The 5789-nt window shown below is 50.1% G+C and overlaps 1 long non-coding RNA gene across 1 annotated transcript in view; it reads right to left on the bottom strand.

Moving 5' to 3' along the window:
• Nucleotides 1–1724: 1724 nt before the first annotated feature.
• LOC109319318 overlaps nt 1725–5789 on the bottom strand; it is a 6323-nt gene continuing 2258 nt past the window's right edge. Inside the window, exons 3-4 of the long non-coding RNA XR_002103480.1 lie at nt 4105–4106; nt 1725–1735 (exon numbers count right to left, since the gene is read on the bottom strand). This is a non-coding gene — a long non-coding RNA (uncharacterized LOC109319318). The remainder of the gene's footprint in view (nt 1736–4104; nt 4107–5789) is intronic.

The raw sequence follows: 5789 nt of genomic DNA, 5'->3' as shown, positions 1-5789 counted from the left end.
GTGACTGGAACGCAGAGTTGTCTGCACCCCCACCCTCCCCATAGGGGACCTCTGTAGGGAGGTGCCCCATGGTCAGCCCCTCTTCTGCAGCCACTCTGTGCCCTGAGTGTGCACCTGTTATGCATGTCCCAGGCACTGCACAAGGAGCTGTTTACATGGCCTGAAGTGTGCCCAACCCACTACATCCTGCTGCTGCTGATGGCCATGGTGCCATGGCCACACCTGAGCACCTTGCATGGAACCCTGAGCCTTGAAACTGCAGGGGGAAAAACCAGGCTTCCTTGCAACCTCCACCACTGTCTGGAGGGCTACCCATGGCTGTGCTACACACTCCTTCCCCCTGCAGCCAAGGAGGATATCACTGCCCGTATTGATGTGTGAGAGACCTGTTGCCACTTAGCTGTGCCCACCTAGATATAGGTGCACAGGATGCTCAGTAAAGTTTTGCACTGTCTCCTACCTTCCTGCATGCTGGAGGTGGGTGGATATGGGGGACAACAAAACATGGCCAGGCCAAGTGGGGAGTGGGAGCAGGGGCAGGACATGCAGCTAGTAGCCAGAAGGGCCTTCCTCTAGTGACACATCACTGCAGGTGCCAAGCTGAAGCAGGGCTTTGGGTGGGCCACTCATGCTGTAGTACACAGCATGGGTGCAGCCTAGGTCCTGGGGCACAAGGATCTCAGTCAGCTGCTACATAAAGGGCATGGATTTATGGGCACTCCACAACCAACAGTTGTGGGCAGTGATCATGACCCACTGTGCCTGCAAGGCTTTGATCTTTATGCGGCACCGCCATGCTGACTGGTTGTACCCATGCTCTCACATTCATCCTGACAGCTCCTTGTTGATGTGTGCGTTGGAGCACCATGTGATCTGTGTGAACTGCTGCTGCACCTTTGCCCCACCCCACAGCACCATGAGGTCACAAGTCTCCTCCGTGGATCAGTTGGGGCCTCAGGTGGCAGGGGCCCCAGTGATGCCACTGGGGCTCCTGAACTGGCTCTCTGGGACTCCACACAACTGTTCCTATGTTGCTGGGCCTGGACTTGCCTGCAGTGCTAAGTGCAGGGACACAGCATGGCACTAGCAACCGTGCAGTGATGCAATGCCCCACAGCACCTGCAGGGCCTGGGCAGGCTGCTGGGGGTTGGCTTTGGGCAGCTGGAACTAGCCCTGGTGGTCAGGAGCTGTGTGCAACTGGGCTCAGGTACCGGCTGGTCTAGCATGAGCCTGCAGAACCCTGCAGCCCTGGACGGCACAGCCCTGGCAGCTGCATGGCACTGGTGTGTCAGGAAGTGGCACTGGGGTGCAGGCAGGCTGCCACAAGTAGACTATGGCAGCAGAGGCCAGCAGGCACCCTAGGTTCCCTGCTCTTGTGCACCAGCACTCAAAATGCCTGCAGGCTTTTAAGAGCCTGAGGCTTAGGCAGGCGTAGAGGCAGTCTATCCATGGGGCTCTGGGGCTTCAGTGAGGCTGGCCCCCTGGTGGTGGGGCTGACTGGGAGCAAGTTTGCTCCCATTTGGCATCTACACACGCATTACAGCGCAGTAACTACTTATGAGTAAATTTGCTACTTGCATTTTCAAGTAGCGATATTTACTGCACAGTAAGTGTGTGCACATGTAGATGCACATGCTTACTGAACAATAAACTACATTACTGTTTAGTAAATCGTCTCATGTAGCCATGCCCACTGACTTCAGCTGGCTTTGGATTAGAGCCTTTATGCACAGATCTTTGGACTAGAGATGTGTAAACTATTCAAATCGGTGTCCAAATCCACTTATGAGATTAAAGAAGACTGTAAAACATTGATTCATTTTCCATAATGTGACTTAATGGATAAAACACTGGTCTGGGTCAGTCTGGATTTCAGTTATGTTCTCAGCTCTGCCATTGGCCTGCTGAGTGACCTTGGGGCAAGTCACTTCATCTCTCCCTGCCTCAGTTTCCCTAGCTGTAAAAAAAGGTGACACTGATCTTTACAAAGTGCTTTGAGATTCGTCAATGGAGAGTGCTATAGAAGAGGTGGGAAGCATTGTTATCATCCGTACCAATGGAAATTCATTTCCAGGATTATCTTTAGAAAAGGAAAATATCACAGACACAAATGCCTGTGAATACAATCACATTAAGTGTTTGTGTCTAGTGTTTATGTCCAGCAAGAGTCCAGGTTTACTTAGGAGTTTTCCAGATAATGAGTAGAAACAAACACACGTGGTTAAGGGTGTAGTGACTGTAGCTTGTATAGAAACTAGCTAGCTCAGTTTGGCTTTGGCTACAGGGAGCTGTGCATGGCTAATTTACCCTATAGAGGTAAATTAGCTCTATGCTGCCTAAACTAAAGTGCTTCTGGCAGCCAAAACATACAGCTTAGAGCTAAGTCACCTAATTCTCCAGACAGCTCTCGGAGGCCATATGGTTAAGGGACGTGGTTGTCATGGATGACTTAAACTACCCGGACATCTGCTGGGAAGAGCAGTCAGCTACATGCAACCATTTGCATAGGTTCTTAACCCGCATACAGGACCTTCAGCTAATGCAGGAGGTATATGGTCCCACTAGAGGAAATGCCTTACTGGACTTGGCCCTGGCTACAGGGGATGATTTGGTGGGGGATCTACTGACACAAGGTAACCTAGGAGACAGTGACCATCACCTGATTGAATTCACTATCCAAGATAGGGTGGGAAAGATAACCAGTAGGGCGGAAGTGCTTGACTTCAGGAAGGCTAACTTTAGTGTGCTCAGGAGACTACTTAGCAAGGCACTGAAGAACAGGAGAAGTGGTGAGATAGGAGTCCAGGAAGGGCGGTTGTTCCTAAAGGGAGAAATCCTATAGGTGCAGGAGACAAATACCTTTGCACAGGAAAGGTGGCAAAGGGGCCAAGAAACCCTCTTGGCTGGACAGGAAAGTCCAGGAAAGCCTTGGGGCTAAAAAAGAAATATATAGGCTGAGGAAACAATGAGTAGCTACCAAAGCAGAGTATACCCACTTGGCCCGCACTTCCAGGGAGGCAGTGAGAAAGGCCAAAGCTGAAATGCAACTTAGGCTGGTGACAAAAATTAAAGACAACAACAAGTCCTTCTTCAGGTATATAGGGAGCAAAAAGAAGGTGCAGTAGCATAGGCCCAGACAAACAGATGGGGGGAAAAAGCAGAGCTCTTCAACGAGTTTTTTGCCTCTGTATTCCTGAACTCAGATCAGGACGAAGCTCCCAACTGCATCATAGACAGGCATAAAGGGGAAACTAGCCCACCAACTGTTAGCACTGACTTAGTGAAGAGACACTTGGAGGGGCTGGATGTGTTTAAGTTGGCAAGCCTGGATGATCTTCATCCATAGGTGCTGAAGGCATGGCTGTCTGAGCACTCTTGGTGCTCAGCTCAGACCCCAGAGGACTGGAAAAGGGACAATGTGGTCCCTATTTTCAAGAAGAGAAGGAAGGAGGATCTGGGTAACTATAGACCAGTTAATCTCACCTCTATCCTTGGGAAAATCCTTGAAAAAATTATTAAGGATCACATTTGTGAGAGTCTAGTGGGGAAAGCAATGCTAAAGGGTAACCAGCATGGATTCATAGCAGGTAGGTCCTGCCTGACTAACCTTGTTTCTTTTTATGACCAGGTCACAAAATGCTTAGATGCAGGAATCAAGGTGGATGTCATCTATTTAGATTTTAAGAAGGCCTTCAATATGGTATCTCATTATAGTCTCATAGATAACCTAAGCAATTGTGATATAGATGACTACACGGTTAGGTGAGTGGCAAATTGGCTTAGAGTGTGGCAGAGAGTGGTGGTGGATGAGTCGGTATCGACCTGGAAAGATGTGGGCAGTGGAGTCCCACAAGGCTTGGTCTTTTGTCTGGTGCAGTTCAATGTCTTCATCAGTGACTTGGATGAGGGTAGAGAAAGCACTCTGCCCAAATTTGCTGATGATACCAAATTATCAGGTAAAGTTAACACACCAGAAGGTAGGGAACAAATCCAGGTGGATCTGGACAGGTTGGAAAAGTGGGTGGAACAGAATAGAATGCAGTTTAATAAGGACAAATGCAAGGTGCTGCACCTATGGAAAAGGAATCACCAGCACACTTACACGGCTGACTCCAAGATGAACGTGAGTCATCAATATGACAAAGTGATCAGTAAAGCCCACTGCACTTTATCATGCATTAGCAGGTATATGACAAACACGTCCAAGGAGGTAATACTTCCCCATTATGCAGCACTGGTCAGGCCGCAGTTGGGAGTACTGTGTCCAGTTTTGGGTGCAACACTTCAAGGTGGATGTGGACAACATTGAGAGGGTTCAGAAGAGGGCCACTCGTATAGTTGGGGGCCTGTGAGCAAAGCTCTATGAGGAGAGATTGAGGACCCTGGATCTCTTTAGCTTCTGCAAGAGAAGTTTGATAAGAAGCTTGTGGCTGCCTACAAATTCATCAAGGGCAGGCAGCAAGGAATAGGGGATATCCTGTTTACCAGGGCACCCCTTGGAGTCACTAGGAACAACTGCCACAAATGGACGGAGAGCAGATTTAACTTAGATATCAGAAAGAACTTCTTTATGGTAATGGTTGCAAAAATCTGGAATGAGCTTCCAAGGGAGGTGGTGCTCTCCCCTACCTTGGGGGTCTTCAAGAGGAGGCTAGGCAGGCATCTGGCTGGGGTTGTCTGACCCCAGCACTCTTTCATGCCCAGGGCAGGGCATAGGACTCAAGGATCTACTGAGATCCCTTCTGACCCTAACATCTATGAATCTATTAATCCATTTAAACAGTATGCTGCAGTCACTGCAGTCATGTGAGTAGACCCATTCTGGTGAACAGCTTTGTGTCCTACATAGAATATTATCTCATGAATGAAAATTAATTAAAAAATCACTTTGAGAAAAGGTAGATGGAGCAAAATAAAAAGTCACTACATACATCATGCAGTCTGGAACAGCTTTTCTGGAGGGCAAAATAGCACACCCATAGAAAGCCAAGAGGCAACACGGGGCTTTAGCAAGTCCTGACAGAGGACCTTACAACATAATACCAGAATTCTATATATATATAAAGGGCTTTGTCTGTCTGTCTGTCCATAACGCTCTTGGGAAATGTGGCTCCCGGAAGGGCTTGGCTCCAGCCACTGCTGCATCAAGAATGATGGGCAGGGCAGGTGGGGACAGAGTACCACCACCCACCACCCCATGTGGAGCCGGGGGGGGGAAGCGGGGCCAGACGTGGAGCAGGGGGAGGGGTGGCATGGGGCCAGATGTGGCGGGGAAAGTGGCTTAGGGCTGGATGCAGAGTGGGGCAGGGGATGGCATAGGGCTGGTGGATGTGAAGGGGGAGTTCGTGCGGGGCCAGACATGGAGTTGGGGGAGACTGGTGCAGGGCTGAATGTGAAGTGAGGAGGGGTGGTGTGTGGCCGGACACATAGCAGTGGCAGTGCAGGCTGGTGGGTGGCGGCAGTGGCCATCACATGCAAGCTTCCTCCCTTGCTCCTGAGAGGCAGAGTACTGGGGATCCGGGAGCTCCCCCACTGATGGAGTGAGGGCATGCATGTGGGTGTCAGCAGGTTCTCAGGGTGGCAGCATTTTTAGCTTCTCTGTCTGCCCGGGTATTACCCCTGGCTACGTCTTGATCCTCTTTCTGATGCGCCTTACAGTGCATTACTGCCACTGCCAAGGGAAGTTGAACAGCTTCCAGGAGTCGGAGAATTTGGGGTCCATACTTCACTGGGGAGCCTTGGGCTGTCAGCAGTCCCCTTTGTTTCCATAGGCCAGCATGGGCATGCAG

Source organism: Crocodylus porosus, unplaced genomic scaffold (assembly GCF_001723895.1).
Source record: "Crocodylus porosus isolate Cpor-Errol unplaced genomic scaffold, CroPor_comp1, whole genome shotgun sequence".
In the NCBI taxonomy this organism is placed as follows: Eukaryota; Metazoa; Chordata; order Crocodylia; family Crocodylidae; genus Crocodylus; species Crocodylus porosus.
Note: the sequence above shows the minus strand (reverse complement) of the source record. Positions and strands in the feature narration are given on the sequence as shown.